The sequence below is a fragment of the Petromyzon marinus genome, chromosome 28 (assembly GCF_048934315.1).
Source record: "Petromyzon marinus isolate PM22_M1 ecotype Great Lakes invasive population chromosome 28, UKy_Petmar_22M1.pri1.0, whole genome shotgun sequence".
NCBI lineage: Eukaryota > Metazoa > Chordata > Hyperoartia > Petromyzontiformes > Petromyzontidae > Petromyzon > Petromyzon marinus.
In genome coordinates, this window is record NC_133694.1 from 8,748,461 (window position 1) to 8,766,573 (window position 18,113).

The following is an 18,113-nucleotide window of genomic DNA, read 5'->3' on the forward strand; positions in this document are numbered from 1 at the left end:
CCCCCGTAAGGAGTGGAGGGGGGGATTATGTGTGTGTAAGTGTGTGCATGTGTGTGTGTAGGGCAGGGTCGGTTGCAGGGGCTTTTTTTCAATAACTGCATTGAGTTTTGGGTTGTATAACGGCGATGGTGATGATGCAGCGACGGCTTCAGCTGGAGATGCAATGGATTTGACCTGGATAGTTGGCACAATGAAGGAGACCCCTTATTATGTTTATGAAACTCACCGTGGTATTTGCACCAATAAGACCTTGCTTTGTGAGACCGCGGAAGGATGATATAATTTTCCACTGACTCAAGCGTCCTTTCATCTTCAACAAAGGCTTAGGCATCGTGGTGCGTCATACTAGCAGAAAGCACATGAACAAAGATATATTAATATTCTTAGCTCTTTCGGTAAAGTCACATTGAAGGGAAACAATAAAATAATAAAATATATAAAACAATAAAAAATTATCACGACGTTTCGACCATAACACAAACGGCCATCATCAGGTGTGAAAAACCAACGGCAAGAAACATTTGAAAGAAGTGGCGGTTTGCATTTATTTATTTTTAAACGGTGTTTGTGCCTATTTATTTATAAAAAAAAACGTTAGCACCACGGGCAGCGATTTGGCAGTTTGTTTAGAAGGACGAGTCCATCTATGTTCTGAAAAGAGGAGGGGGGAGACGAAAAATTAATGCATGCTGTCTGAAAGCCACCGTAAGCGTGAACAATCAATTAAGAGCTGAAATGGTTTATCAAATCCTTCCAATGATTTCTAAGCCAGAATCCATCTTCTCGGTTGAAATTGTCTCTGTGTTTGTATATGTGGATAGCCTCATGAACGAATCTCTCATGGTAGCCAGATGGCTGACAAAGAACCTCTGTCTTGGAGAAGTCAATGTCATGTGAGCCTACTGAATTATAACAATGATCTGCCACGGCCGAGGTGTTGATCCTACCGTGTTTCAGGTCTGCTTTGTGTTCACCAATGCGGTCCGAGACATGGCGTTTGGTTTCTCCAATGTAACTACTACCACAGAGGCAACTTAGTTTGTAGATGCCAGGGTACTGTATGTCCAGAATCACATCTTTTACAGACAGAACCAGATCATGGATTTTATGTAATGTGTTGAAACGGACCTGGATCTTGTGTTTATTCAAGATTTTGGAGATCTTTTTTGTGATCCGCGCAATGTAGGGTAAAGTGATGGTTTTGAAAGGCTCCTCAAGAGGGTCCTTCTTCATGGTTTGAGTGATAGCTTTGCGGATTGTATAGTCGGAGTAACCATTAGCCTTAAGAGCTTGGTGTACGTGCTTGAGTTCACTGCCTATGTGTTCCTGGTCGGATATGCATTGGGCTCTATGGTACAGAGTCTTGAGATAATTCTTCTGTGATGGATGGTGGTGGGAATCCGGTTTCAGATAAGCATCCGTATGGGTAGCTTTCCTGTAGACAGAGTGGCTCATTGAACCATCAGGTCTCTTTTTTATTAGGACATCCAAAAAAGGTAGCTTGCCATCTTTTTCGACTTCCATGGTAAATCTGATGGCTGGGTGTATGGAATTGATGTGGTCGACGAATTGGTCTAGAGCAGGCCGGCCATGTGGCCAGATGACAAAGTGTCATCCACGTACCTCTTCCATAAGGTTGGGCGCAGAGTGGTAGTCTGGATGGCGTAAGTCTCAAATTTCTCCATGAAAATGTTAGCTATAACCGGAGATAGGGGGGAGCCCATTGGGGTGCCCTCAGTTTGTTTGTAGAAAGTTCCATTCCAAGTGAAGTATGCATCGGTTAAGCAGTGTCTCACGAGGGGGGGGGGGGGGGTACGTCAGTGTTTAGTACTTGATGAACCAAGTCTTCAATGATTGCGACTAAACACTGAGGTACCCCCCCTGGTGAGACACTGCTTAACCAATACATACTTCACTTGGAATGGAACTTTCTACAAACAAACTGAGGGCACCCCAATGGGCTCCCCCCTATCTCCGGTTATAGCTAACATTTTCATGGAGAAATTTGAGACTGACGCCATCCAGACAGCCACTCTGCGCCCAACCTTATGGAAGAGGTACGTGGATAACGTCATCTGGCCACATGGCCGGCCTGCCCTAGACCAATTCTTCGACCACATCAATCCCATACACCCAGCCATCAGATTTACCATGGAAGTCGAAAAAGATGGCAAGCTACCTTTTTTGCATGTCCTAATAAAAAAGAGACCTGATGGTTCAATGAGTCACTCTGTCTACAGGAAAGCTACCCATACAGATGCTTATTTGAAACCGGATTCCCACCACCATCCATCACAGAAGAATTCTCTCATCAAGACTCTGTACCATAGAGCCCAATGCATATCCGACCAGGAACACATAGGCAGTGAACTCAAGCACGTACACCAAGCTCTTAAGGCTAATGATTACTTCGACTATACAATCCACAAAGCTATCACTCAAACCATGAAGAAGGACCCTCTTGAGGAGCCTTTCAAAACCATCACTTTACCTTACATTGCGCGGATCACAAAAAAAAGATCTCCAAAAATCTTGAATAAACACAAGATCCAGGTCCGTTTCAACACATTACATAACATCCGTGATCTGGTTCCGTGTGTAAAAGATGTGATTCTGGACATACAGTACCCTGGCGTCTACAAACTAAGTTGCCTCTGTGGTAGTAGTTACATTGGAGAAACCAAATGCCATGTCTCGGACTGCATTCGTGAACACAAAGCAGACCTTAAACATGGTAGGACCAACACCTCGGCCGTGGCAGATCATTGTTATAATTCTGTAGGCTCACATGACATTGACTTCTCCAAGACAGAGGTTCTTTGTAAGCCATCTGGCTACCATGAGAGATTTGTTCATGAGGCTATCCACATATACAAACACAGAGACAATTTCAACCGAGAAGATGGATTCTGGCTTAGCAATTATTGGAAGGATTTGATAAACCATTTCAGGTCTTAATTGATTGTTCACACTTACGGTGGCTTTCAGACAGCATACATACATTTTTCGTCTCCCCCCTCCTCTTTTCAGAACATAGTTGGACTCGTCCTTCTAAACAAACTGTCAAATCGCTGCCCGTGGTGCTAACGTTTTAAAAAAATAAGCACAAACACCGTTGAAAATAAATAAATCAATTGATGCAAACCGCCACTTCTTTCAAATGTATTTTGCCGTTGGTTTTTTTCACACCTGATGATGACCGTTTGTGTTATGGTCGAAACGTCGCGAGAATGTTTTCTTGTTTTATATATTTTATTATTTTATTGTTTCCCTTCAACGTGACTTTACCAAAAGAGCTCAGAATATGAATTACTGCAGTCACGAAAGCTTTAAATCAAAATTTAAAGATATATTAAGTCAACCACACGTTTTGCCCTTCCAGTAGATGCCCATCGTTACAACTTGTGTCTCTCAAAGTATATCGTATCAACTCTCAGACATTCTTATAAAGATCTACATAATTTATTTTAATCCGCAACCCTCTTACCCACAGCTGCTATTTTCCATGAGAGCTGTAGGGTCCCCAAAACCTATTATCCACAACCCTACCCTTCCTATTAGCCACGATTATCCGCAAGTTTTCCTATCCTGCATTGCGGAAATGGCTTCCTGTCATCTGCATACTTTTTCACAAATCAATGGAGTCGCATGGCAAATGTATCCGATTATCCACAATTATATCCCCGAAGATCGGTGGAGGAAATCGCGAATCAGCGATTTTGGTTCGCCGTCGCCACGAATAAGAGGAGGTCGATAAGACTAATTTCAGTCATACGTTTCAGAATGTGTTTTTGGTAGCACATTTTTGGCTCATATTAAACATAGCTCATCGCAGGTGTACAGCTTGCTTTCCAATCACTTAAAAAAAATGAAGCATTTCAGACCCCACTGTAATACCAATATGGTTGCTATATTACTTTCTGTGAAGAAAGCACACACATGCACAAAATGGTAAGCGTCCGTAAGTTTTACATGTAGTGCACTTAATTGATGGCAGGTGACATGATACCATGCACATCGGGGCTGTCCAAGCTATGGCCTTCAGAGCTATGAATCAGCTCCGTGTGTTGTATCACGAAACTGACAGATAAAGCGGTCGCTTTGGGAGGCCTATATCTAGCAGCGGAGAGATCATGGCTTGTTGACGATTCCTACCGTGTGACTGCCACAGAATGGCCCACCATTGCAACATATTTGAGCCATGGCATGCACAGTGGATCAACACTGACTCAGCTACTCCATATCTACAATCCCTTCACAGCATTGTTAAATTTGGATGTTAAATTCCCTGACACAATTTTCAACGGTGTGCTACCGTGTGCTCTTCCAACAGCCAAAAATCAAAACTTCAATGCATTTCAAAATAAATAGCAATATCTAGCCATGATTTTTTCTTACTATGGTTCACTAACACCTTGGTACCCAGGACTAATGTATCCCAGCACTCCATTTGAAGGACAACTTTGATGGCCACCAAGTTTATGGACGACTCGAATTTGGCAAAAGAGTCACGTTGGCATACTTAGAATAAATTGATCCCACGAATTTACATGATGAAATACGTGAATAGAATTTGCGTAACGAAAATGCGGCTTTAAAAGTTAAATTTTATTGAGAGAAATTAAGTTGGTGGTATCAGAATATTTGGAAAATATTGCAGTGAAGGTACATTTTTCATACTTCCACATACAGGGAGAGGGGATCTCCCATACGTTCTGGAATTGCAACTGCCAGTGTGAATGTAAACAATTTTAAATAAAAAAATTGTGAAAGTTAGCCAAAATTTGAACAACCAAAAAAATAATGTGAACTGAAACAACTACTTTTTGAAGATTCAAACTTTTCTTTAAATTATATCCGATAAAATATATTTTATCATAGAAAATATACAGTACTGTAATGTATGAATGTGCTACAAATGGGAAAGATACCTCAACTCAATGCATGCATCACAAACATAAGTGAATAACACTTCTGGGTGAAAATCCAAATTGTTTGAACTTCTCGCATTAGGTTCAAGTTAGATACTCGTAATAACTTTATACACGTGACTTGGGGAAAATACAATCTTTCAATGCATTGCGATTGCATATTAAAATCATTATACAATTACATTTTTGTATCAATGGCATATGAAAAATGACAATGTCTGTGGACAGTATTTTTTGTATACAGTACTGCTGTGACTTGAACTTAGAGGGATTTGAACTAGGTCAACCAACTGAGAGGCAGCCACGTCAGTCGGTATCGCCAGAGCTTGCTCCTGCACGTCTAGGAGGATTGGACTTCTCTCTCACTCGCTGACCCTTTGACTCCTCTGACTCTGTTGCTGACCTCATATGTTGTACCGACGCGAGACTCCTCAGTGGCGAGTATCATAAAGAAATAACAACCCTGCGGATGAACCTCCGCAGGGTTGCCGGGCTCACTCGCCGTGACCGGATCTCGGTAGTCCGGGAGAGCCTCAGAGTCGAGCCGCTGCTCTTCCGGATCGAGAGTAGCCAGTCGAGGTGGTTCGGGCACCTGGTGAGGATGCCCCCCGGTAGACTCTCCTGAGAACTCAACCGGGCACGTCCCGCTGGGCGAAGACCCCAGGGCCGACCCCAGGACACGCTGGTGGGACTATGTCGCTCGGCCGGCCTGGGAACGCCTGGGAATTCCCCATGAAGAGCTAGGGTCTGTCGCCAGGGAACGGGAGGTCTGGACTGCCCTACTTAACATGCTGCCACCGCGACCCTCACCAGGACAGGCGGATTGAGAAACGAACGAACTTAAACGTGCAAGTGCCTCCCTTCTCAAGGAAGCATGAAGCAGGAGCTATCGCTACAGCCCTGGGCAAATGGTGAAAAGTGCACAATTCTATGGTGGAAGACAGAAGCTCCGCAGGACAACCGTTGTACCATCAGATTGCTTCACGTAAAATTAGAAGAACTTGCACAAGGGGTCTTAATCAATGTTTCAATATGGAGGAAACCAGCCGGCTCACAAAGGCCGATATCTGTCAAAACACAACCCGGGTTTCGCATCTGGGTAGCTGCTCATAATTTTGCAATAAGTGCCTCTGACACGGTAAGTAACTTCAAGGTATGATTTATTAATTTTTCGGACAGCCACCTCTCTTCCCGTGGATGTCGCCCCGCTCTCGTGGCTACGCTGCCCCGCGCCACGTGGCGCTCACCCCGCTCGCTAACGGCACCGCTGGCTGGCGGCGCGCTAGGGAGCGGCTGAGCGGCTGGAGGTCGAGCCGCCACGTGGCAGGTGGAGACGGCGGGGCAGCAGCGACGGGAAGCTCCTCTTAGATCTTCAAACACCAACCCCAAACAGTTGCTGTACCCCCTGCTTATATTCGCTCCCCGGAGGATAAACCCCGCCTCTGGCCACGCCCCTCCTGGAACCTTCGAGATCGTTCCAGAGCCTTCCCAGCTGGATCCGCCCCTTCACCTTTCCCCCAGATAGAATCCCTACTGCCGATAATACATTGACTATATAAATATTTAGCTGTAACCCCCCACAATAATGCAGGAGATGGCGCTCTCTTATTACAATTTCGTCAGATGTTAAGTTGCAGCTTATTGGCCAAAACTTGGTGATAATAAAAAACTAGTCCTAGATGGAAAAAAATGTTTAAAAAGACTTGTCGGCCAAGGCGATGATGTCACACAACATGTGAGTGCCTCCCGATGACATCTTTACCTGTGATGTCACATCTAGCGACGTCAAGTCGTGTGGCAAGTGACAACTTTTGCGGTTTGGACAATAAGGTTATATTCATCATCACCATCAACATCATCCATGATCAATCAACTGCTGGATGAGGACCTCTGCAAGCTGCCGCCATCCTCGACAGTACCGCAATATGACACTCCACCATTGTATTGCTGCGTTCCACTGTGGACATTCTCTTGGATACATTCCCTGCCTTGACAGCCATTCCATCATTAGTCTTGACCACCGGCCATCATTCAATCCATAGCGATGTGTTCTGCCGAAGCCCACTTACTTTTACTTAACAGTCCATATGTATTCTCTATCCTGCAAATGTTCACGAACCCATGTGTTCTTCTTTCTGTCTCTTCGTGTGAGTCCAGGCATGTGCCTCCACATGCTTATTTTTGTGCAATCTTCTGTTTTTAATTCCATTTTATTAGATGAAGTCCACGTTTCTGATCCACGTCAGCAGGTAGTGCGCATTGAAAATATATATATATCCCTGAGAACAAACGAATGTTGGAAAGTGTCATATAACTCGTGCATATTCATCGTCTGTATTCCTTGTGTAAACCTTACCTCCTGTAGACAACCGTGAAAAATCTCATTACGCTGCCCTCGCTTGTAGCAAAGCAGTAGACATGCCCTTTACACAAACGGCTTTTACTCATATTGAGCCAAGCAAGCACTTGCAATTCTATTGCACGGCCTTTCAATGAATTTGATTATGCAATGTCTTGCCTGCAGTTGATTTACGTTATCTGGCACCTTCGACAATTTACAGTTGCCAGAACACCTCATTCCTGTAATGGGCATCTGAGGTTATGCATTGGGTACAGGCAGCTGCTATCTAAAATTTCAGACATCTGTCGGGGTTTTGTTTTATAAATAGTCTGTCTGTGTCATCATTTGAGCCAGGCAATATGCCAAGCCATGGCAACGATGGCTTGGCATATTGCGTGTGCAAGTAGTGTTCGGGAGGCATGTTTTAAGGCAAGCAAGGTAGAATTACACGACTCTACTTTAATCTGAAGGAATGGTAGACACACCCTAGGCATACACGTGCAGTCTAGCATGATGTTGTTTTTCCAAAAAGACCAGTCGCTTTTTTTATTTAAACTCTGCAACGCCCATGTGAAATAAGAAACAGACACGTGAGTGCCACCTTGTGTACGCAATAAGAAAGTACCATTCTGTTTCGATTTAAAGCTTTCGTGTCTGCAGCGATTCATATTCTTGGTTCTTTCGGTAAAGTCACGTAGAAGGGAAAGAATAAAACAATAAAATAAAACAATAAAATTATCCACGACGTTTCGATTGCAACACAAGCAATCATCATCAGGTGTGAAAACCACAGCAAGAAACGTGGTTTTCACACCTGATGATGATTGCTTGTGTTGCAATCGAAACATCGTGAGAATTTTATTGTTTCATTTTTATTATTTTACTATTTCCCTTCTACGTGACTTTACCGAAAGAACCAAGAATAAGTACCATTCTGTTTCTGTGTTGATACGTAACGCTATTGATTACAACAAACACTCGGAAGGTGATAGGGCATAGAATAACACACTTTTACAATGAGACTCCACATTCTGTTATCGCCTTGCAGATGATTGTCTCTCAAAGCCACGGGCCACGTTTCACAATTAAGAGCTAAAACAATCTGGCAAACCATTACGTTCGATTACAACACGGCTTAGGTGATCGTGCATTCATGTATGTTGTATTCATTATGCGTGTGTTTTAGAACGGTTATGTTTCATACTAATACGACCTTAAACGTACAGTGAACAGCCATTGCCAATGCCAATGGATCATTTTCACTACTGGCCTGCATTCACCATAAAATACTATCATTTGACAATTGATATATGAACATACACACGCAATATTCAGCTTATTTAGCAATTATCACATTTAGGTCACAGTTTGTGACATCTGTAGGTTTCATACTCTTTGGTTCTATTCGGTAAAGTCACGTAACAAACAACAAAAAATAAAAATAAAAAATAAAAATTCACGACGTTTCGGCCACAACACAAGTGGCCTTCATCAGGTGAAGGGACCGTGCTGTCATGAGGACAGCATTGGAGTGAAAACAGGTCGCGTTCTTTAAGCTGTGTGGGAGAAAGCAAAGCGCTTGACAAAGGAATTAGTATAGAGATGAGCACGATATACGTAGGAGGTGTATGGGCCATGATGGGCCAGGAGCAGGTGGGGACCATAACGGACCTGCAGCAGGGAGGGGAGTGGAGTGAGTGGAGTGAGTGAGTGGAGTGAGTGAGTGGAGTGAGTGAGTGGAGTGAGTGAGTGGAGTGAGTGAGTGGAGTGAGTGAGTGGAGTGAGTGAGTGGAGTAAGTGAGTGGGCTTGGCTGTTTTCACTCCAACGCTGTCCTCATGACAGCACGGTCCCTTCACCTGATGAAGGCCACTTGTGTTGTGGCCGAAACGTCGTGAATTTTTTTTATTTTTTTTATTTTTTGTTGTTTGTTACGTGACTTTACCGAATAGAACCAAAGAGTGTGGATCCTTGCAGTCACGAAAGCTTCAAATCTAGAATCTGTAGGTTTGCATTTGTTATGGCAGCAAAACAAGTGTGCAAATTTTGTCGACGTCCATGATTTCAAAACGGTTAGACTCAGACAAGTTTGTGCATTCTGTGGTCATGGCATTGCGACAGTGGAATGCATAACTGGAAGAGTGACAAGTGCACTGTTTAAAAGTCTCATTGTGCGTGTCGCACACTTGCTGTGTTAGCACAAAACATGCATCTGAAAGAATGCATTGTTGGGTTAGGCCATTATTAAGCATTTTATGCACACCATCAGATTAATCCGATCGGACAAACATTTATCCAACAAGAGTTTGGGTGAACACATTTACGCGCCATATTTAACTGGACATAAAATGCTCCCACAAATGTGGTGGCCACGCATTCTTTCAAAGCATCCAACATTATTTCCTTTCAGCCACCCCGGAAGATAATGGACAATACCAGAAGTACGTGCTGCGCTCTTTTTGGAGGTATATTAGAAATCGTTTTGCCCACATTATGAGCCTCTTGATATTCAATGTTGAAAAATGTCAATGCCACGCCACTTTTTCTGCTCCGGTGCGTGGCATGTACTATATATATGCTACCACGAGGTGGCGAGTCAGCTAGCTAGGACGGCTTGGGATGTTTCTTCCACTACCCTTGGGATCATCTTTCGCTTTAGTTTTGCGCAGTGGAGCCTTTGGCATGAACACTGCACGTTAAGGATCCTTAACATGCTCTGGTGTGACTTACGCACCTTTTGGTAACCCACGGTTCATTAATTCACTCGTTATGTAGGTACTGTAATTCGTTACGATTGTAAATATGCGAGTAAAACTAGGTAGAACAAACCCAAAACCATACAAATGGTTTTCTGTTCGATCTGTCACATTTCCAGTTGTGCATGCTACTGATGGGGAGGCTGTGATGTGTGATGTTAGCTGTTCGTGTGAGTTTGGTAATGGGGAGGTTGTGATTGTTGGCTGTTAGTGTGAGTTTAGTGATGTGGAAGATGTGATGTGTGATGTTGGCTCTTCGTGTGAGTTTGGTGTTGGGGAGGCTGTAATGCGTGATGCTGACTGTGTGAGTTTGGTGTTGGGAAGGCTGTGATGTGTGTTGCTGGTTGTGATGTTGGTGTTGGGGAGGCTGTAATGTGTGATGCTGACTGTGTGAGTTTGGTGTTGGGAAGGCTGTGATGTGTGTTGCTGGTTGTGATGTTGGTGATGGGGGAGGCTGTGATGTGTGATGCTGTGTGATGTTGGTGATGGGGGAGGCTGTGATGTGTGATGCTGGTTGTGATGTTGGTGATGGGGGAGGCTGTGATGTGTGATGCTGGTTGTGATGTTGGTGATGGGGGAGGCTGTGATGTGTGATGCTGACTGTGTGAGTTTGGTGATGGGGGAGGCTGTGATGTGTGATGCTGACTGTGATGTTGGTGATGGGGGAGGCTGTGATGTGTGATGCTGGCTGTGATGTTGGTGATGGGGGAGGCTGTGATGTGTGATGCTGGCTGTGTGATGTTGGTGATGGGGGAGGCTGTGATGTGTGATGCTGGTTGTGTGAGTTTGGTGATAGGGGAGGCTGTGATGTGTGATGCTGGTTGTGATGTTGGTGATGGGGGAGGCTGTGATGTGTGATGCTGGCTGTGATGTTGGTGATGGGGGAGGCTGTGATGTGTGATGCTGGCTGTGTGATGTTGGTGATGGGGGAGGCTGTGATGTGTGATGCTGGTTGTGTGAGTTTGGTGATGGGGGAGGCTGTGATGTGTGATAATGGCTCTGTGATGTTGGTGATGGGGGAGGCTGTGATGTGTCATGCTGGCTGTGTGAGTTTGGTGATGGGGGAGGCTGTGATGTGTGATGCTGGCTGTGTGAGTTTGGTGATGGGGGAGGCTGTGATGTGTGATGCTGGTTGTGTGATGTTGGTGATGGGGGAGGCTGTGATGTGTGATGTTGGTGATGGGGGAGGCTGTGATGTGTGATGCTGGTTGTGATGTTGGTGATGGGGGAGGCTGTGATGTGTGATGATGGCTCTGTGATGTTGGTGATGGGGGAGGCTGTGATGTGTCATGCTGGCTGTGTGAGTTTGGTGATGGGGGAGGCTGTGATGTGTGATGTTGGTGATGGGGGAGGCTGTGATGTGTGATGCTGACTGTGTGATGTTGGTGATGGGGGAGACTGTGATGTGTGATGCTGGTTGTGTGATGTTGGTGATGGGGAGGCTGTGATGTGTGATGCTGGTTCTGAGTTTGGTGATGGGAGAGGCTGTGATGTGTGATGCTGACTCTGTGATGTTGGTGATGGGGGAGGCTGTGATGTGTGATGCTGGTTGTGTGAGTTTGGTGATGGGAGAGGCTGTGATGTGTGATGCTGGTTGTGTGAGTTTGGTGATGGGGGAGGCTGTGATGTGTGATACTGGTTGTGTGATGTTGGTGATGGGAGAGGCTGTGATGTGTGATGCTGGTTGTGTGAGTTTGGTGATGGGAGAGGCTGTGATGTGTGATGCTGACTCTGTGATGTTGGTGATGGGGGAGGCTGTGATGTGTGATACTGGTTGTGTGATGTTGGTGATGGGAGAGGCTGTGATGTGTGATACTGGTTGTGTGATGTTGGTGATGGGGAAGGCTGTGATGTGTGATGCTGACTCTGTGATGTTGGTGATGGGAGAGGCTGTGATGTGTGATGCTGGTTGTGTGATGTTGGTGATGGGAGAGGCTGTGATGTGTGCCTGTGTCCACGTGGGGACAGTGTGGCTCCCAGAAGAAGACATCTACTTTGGGTCCTCTGCATCCATCAACTCTTAGGCAAATCTGTGCTCTACTTAGCTAATACATTATCCCCATTGTCAAAACCAAGAAACCCAAGACGTCCATCTAATTGTCTTTTAACTATCGCAAGAACTGGAATTGGTGACAAACCCTTTGCCGTTGGAGCCACCAACGTTCAGGAAACACCTTTGCTTCTCTCCCTTTAACATCCAAAATCTTCCGCTTCAGGACATATTTTAGGGGCTGTGTGCTGTCTTAGTGTGGTTTGTTTTGGCCTGGCACAAGCGTCGTGGTGACGTCACCGCCACCTAGTGGCGAATGGCGGTTGTTGTATTTTTTGCGGCCTTGCCCCAGTTAGCATTTGGTGTTGAAAACTCATCAGAAATTTATTAACATACAATCTGTACTGATATACTTTACTTATTTTCATTTAGTGACTTGATCATCTTTCCGATAATTTGCACTCCTATCGGTTTTTGTATTGTTTGTTTTTGTGACTTTCTGACCCATCCCTACTGGACATCTGTGAATAAGAGCTTCATAGCTCATCGGATTCTTCCAGTATAAATAAATATTCGGATTCTGATATCCCAGGACAGCTAATGTCCCTCAAAAAGATGATCCTGGGAAAACCAGGAGAGGTGGCAACCGTACATGATACATTTGTTATCCTGTTTACTTGACAGTTATACTTTATCCCACTATAGAATCCAGCATGTTAGTACTACTAAGGCCCCCAACATTGTCAAATCTAAATTTATTAATTTAGTTTACATACTGGAACACATTGCTTACAGTGACTATGCTCATACCAAAATGAGACAGAAATCGAAAGCTCTCGCAATCACAGTCAATGACAGTGTCTTTATTGTTACTTTGCACACTGAACTTAAAAAGCAAACATTTAAGAACAACAACACGATTAACAGCAAAAAATAGTGCGTCAATTTTACAACAACAAAAAATGCAGATAATTGATCAAACTTAATTTCTTTATATATGCCTTTCTTAAAACGAAAGACACCTGTAGTTATTATCTTCTATTAAAACTTTTTTTTTAAACATGCAGTTGAAAGAGTAACTAGGTTATGCCACAAACACACCTTTTATAACATTTTCTTAGTTTCCATCCATAAATGCCAGGCTAAAAAGGGCACATTCGATGGAAAGCCGTTCAGCAAAACACAATGGGGGAAACCCACGTGATCAAATCACAAATAGGGCCGCGCGTAATAGGGAGTCTTTGCAGAATCCCACAGCGCACGCAGGTAATAGGAGTCGCGGATAATAGGGTTGCAGACCAGAAAGGTTCATACTGAATGTGATATTTTGCTTGCTCATTTAGCACGCGCTGCGATTAAGAGCGCTGTATATGAATTCCAACGTAAATAATGACTTGTGCCTTCATAGTGGACTGTCGATATGGGGGGTTCAACAGCGACGACGGGTTGATGTCAGTTCTGTTGTAAATATGGCGGAGGTTATCATTTGGACCCTTTTTTCCAGTATCAAAGTATAAAAAATAATAATATATTTGTACCCTTTCTGGCAATAAAGCAGGTGTTAACATGTTCAGACTCCACGTACCTGTTTGCAAGGAATCAAGTGTGGCATTAACCACACATACTCATCATAGCTCTCAACCCGTACGGTCTACCCCGTATTCTTGTGCAGGGAAATTGAGTTTTCAGGTCCATACGGCGTACAGCCGTTTCAATACGAGCAAAAAAAGTGTCTATTTGTTTGTGTTTCTCCCTTGTGATGGGACTTTGTAGGATGAATGATGAGATTGATAATGGACCGGGGTGACCAATAAGGTCTGAATTGGTCTGTGATAAGGTAGGGCACTGATAAGGGATTGACAGGTATGCGTACTTGTGGTGAACATGCAAAACAAACATGCTCTGATAATATATGCATTGTCTTTGCATATATTATCACCTGTAATCCCTTTGATTTACGAAATGTCGTAAATCGGAAAGGCTTTTCTCCCATTCATCTACACTTAATATTCACTGAACCTCAGTGACATCCGGCGAGGTCAATGGCTGGGGAGGCACTGGCTAGTGTAAGAGCCAGATTCACACACTGAGGGGGGCGTGGCCTCACTTAGGGGCGTGGCCTCACTGAGGGGGGCGTGTTAGACACGTCCCCCTCAGTGAGGCAGATGTGATAGCTGCCTCCCCTGGTGCTTTTTCATTGCAGTTTCATGACGAGACCAGCGAGCCTAAATATCTTTATACACATAGGTCAAATAAGTTACTTGGAGTATGGAAGGCGAGGACATTAAATTAAGGGGTCTACAAACATTACATTGGTGACATACTGAGGTAGTAACAGGCACGTGCTTATTGCCCGCGCTCCATCCAGTTACTGAGGGGTTGCGCAATCAGAGGGGAGGCTGAGCTTGTCGCTGCCTCACCTCTCGTCTCTTCCTGTATTTGCAGCGGAGCTCCGCAAATTTGGCGATTTTGACGATAAAAATGATTGGAATCGTACAGAAATTACATTTATAACACAGATCAGTGGGAACATCTTAATACTCATTTTATTTGATTATTCTTTTTTTTTTACTTTTCGTAACAGCTAATTTCATTGGAGTTTGACAGGTGAGGCTCTGCCTCCCTTGCCTCCCCTGACCGCACGTCCCTGCTGTGCCTGTAACAGCCCGTCGTTGACAGGGGAATGGTCGGTAAGCGAACACTTTGGGGCTCCATGGAGGCCCGTCGTTAAGCCATTAGTCGTTCACAGACGTGGTCGTCAATAGGAGTTCTACTCTAATCCGAACAATGAGGGATATTTCGGACAGTCATTCCAACTCTACGCATAAGCTAAACAGATACACTGATATTACTTTTCACGAAACAAAAATAATGATCAAGAACATGAATATTTAAAGATTGAAAAATAATGGATTTGAAATTGAAAAAAATATATTTACCTTTTCAGGGAGCTCACAAAAGGGTGATGTGGAGGCATGGCGCGTTCCACGTGGAATTTCGCTAATGCGGAAAATTTAGATTTCGCTCATCGAAAAAAATGCCCATAATTTGTCAATTGTAAAAACGTGACATTTCATATTCTTAGTTTTTTCGGTAAAGTCACGTTGAAGAGAAACAACAAAATAATAAAATTTACATAAAACAATAAAAAATGTATATAAAAAATTTTTATTGTTAAAAATTTTATATAATTTTTTTTATTGTTTTATATATATTTTATTATTTTGTTGTTTCTCTTCAACGTGACTTTACCGAAAAAACTAAGAATATGAATTACTGCAGTCACGAAAGCTTTAAATCAAAATTTAACGTGACATTTCGTTTAGGCAAACGTTCGTAAATCGAGGGATACCCGTACAAATTACTATACTCAATTATTTTCAAAGCACTTGATACATATATCTAGTGGTAATATGTTTTACATGATTTGTACTTAAATTGATACTGGAATCATCATTTGCAAGTTGTGAATACGTCACTAATGTTACTAATGTGTTGTAACGTATAGTTCCCTGCGTACGGAAGCCGCCAGATTGCTGTGAAGTTGTATGAGGGAAACCCCTACTCACGTGGTCTGAGTATTAACCTTTGACAATTTTAGTGTTAAATGTAAACAAGCAAAATCTGAAATATTTACATAGCGACAATTAATCGTATTTGGCAGTTAAAATGCAAAAAAATACTGATATATTCTTGTTTTATAAATTTTCTAAAGAATATATTCTGAAACTTGGTGTGCAAAGTACAAACATGTATGGTGTTTTGTTAAGGTTCATCTTTTGTGAGGGTGAAGAATAAGGCTTTACTCTCTATAAGAACATCCAATAGCAGGAGTTGCTTATGACACCAGGCTGCTGGTAAAGAGATATGGCCACGTATCAGAATCAGAATATTTACACTGCAGAAACCCGATGACCTGTAAAGCTCTTTTTCACAGGTGTACAATAGGGGCAGGTGAGAACGTTAAAACAAATACAAAGAACACGAACGAAGTGCAAAGTATAGGAAAGCTAAATAAATCACTTTAAAAAATATTCAAATACATCTCAACTATTTTTATTATCTCACCAGTGTCTTTATAACACACTCCACCCCTCCGCAATGAACACTGGCGTGGTTATTGCAATGGTTTCATACTTTTTGCTTGAGTCTGTTCTTTATTCGGAGGTGCCGTTAATTTTCTGAGACCCCATAAGTATATTTAGCGTCACTTGTTTTTAAGGTGGATTAAGGTACTTGGAAACATTTATTTTAATATGCTCTGGGGGCAGTTAACTCAAAAAACGATGGGTAATGATTGACAGATGGCGTTTTAAAATAAAATGTCCACCATGGGGCGACTGTGTATAGTATAGAAGTTTTTAATCTACAGTATTCACTCGTTATTCACGGACTCGCTATCCGAAACTTTGGCGATCCGCGAATCGCATCTGGAACTCTACACGACTACATCGAGAGCGAAAGAAAGAAAATTGTGAGAATGTAATTCGAGAAAGTAATGAGTTAGCACAGTTTGGCTACGTACATTGCGAAAGAAGTTCAACACACACAGGAGATAAAGTGACGAAAGATAAAGTAATGAGATAAAGTGATGAGAGATAATGTGATGCTAGAAGATGATGACAGAGTGATGAGAACAATATTTTCACGTATTTAATAGCTTATTTACGTATCTATTTCAGGTAATTTATTGAAAAGATAGGTTTGTGTAGGTCAATATCATCAGAATAATTGTGCTGTCCACGAGCGTCTCCAGAAGTATCCCTCTCGAATAAGAACTGTACTCCACCTCAAGACTCAACAATGGAAGTTGTGGAGTGTTGAATAAAATTTTCACAAACATAAGTCTCACACTCATAAATGCACAAAATACTCTTTGAATTCTGCCATTAGAGGCTATGTTTGATTGAGCCATATTAATGGCTGTATTAATGGCTCAATCAGGACAACCATATTAATGGCTGAGTCGACCTAGTAGAGGCCCTGGACCGGTTCAGATGTAATCGTCACCTGATGTTGGCCGTGAGCGGGAATCCAACTCGAGTGGCCGGGTTTGTAGCGCCGCACGCTCACCGCTACCCAGTGCCGGATTATCCTAGCAGCAAAAGTAGCTACATATGCTACATATATAGTATATATTGTAGCTACGTATGTAGTAGCTACAGTCAAATACTTATTTCCTTCATTAAAATGCAAATCAATTTATAACATTTTTCACAAGCGTTTTTCTGGATTTTGTTGTTGTTATTCTGTCTCTCACTGTTCAAATAAACCTACCATTACAATTATAGACTGATCATTTCTTTGTCAGTGGGCAAACGTACATGTAGTAGCTACTACATGTGTAGTAGCTACTACATGTGTAGTAGCTACTACATGTGTAGTAGCTACTACATGTGTAGTAGCTACTACATGTGTAGTAGCTACTACATGTGTAGTACATTCATCTCAATACCATTACTCCTGGATCTTTCAAACTATGACGCTTTCACCGAGGCTTGAGTAAAACTATAAACGATCAAACAACAATTATTTGCGGTAAAAGGGAGTCCACCCACTCACCCCACTCACTGTGACAAACTCACCCACTCACCCCACTCACCACACTCACCCCACTCACCACACTCACCCCACTCACTGTGACCCACTCACCCCACTCACCCCACTCACCCACTCACCACACTCACCCCACTCACCACACTCACCACACTCACCACATTCACTGTGACCCACTCACCACACTCACCACACTCACCCACTCACCACACACACCCCACTCACCACAATCACCCCACTCACCACACTCACCGTGACCCACTCACCCCAATCACCACACTGTGACAAACTCACCCACTCACCACACTCACCCCACTCACCCCAGTCACCACACTCACTGTGACAAACTCACCCACTCACCCCACTCACCCCACTCACCACACTCACTGTGACAAACTCACCCACTCACCACACTCACCCCACTCACCACACTCACCCCACTCACTGTGACAAACTCACTCACTCACCCCACTCACCACACTCACCCCACTCACCCACTCACCCCACTCACTGTGACAAACTCACCCACTCACCCCACTCA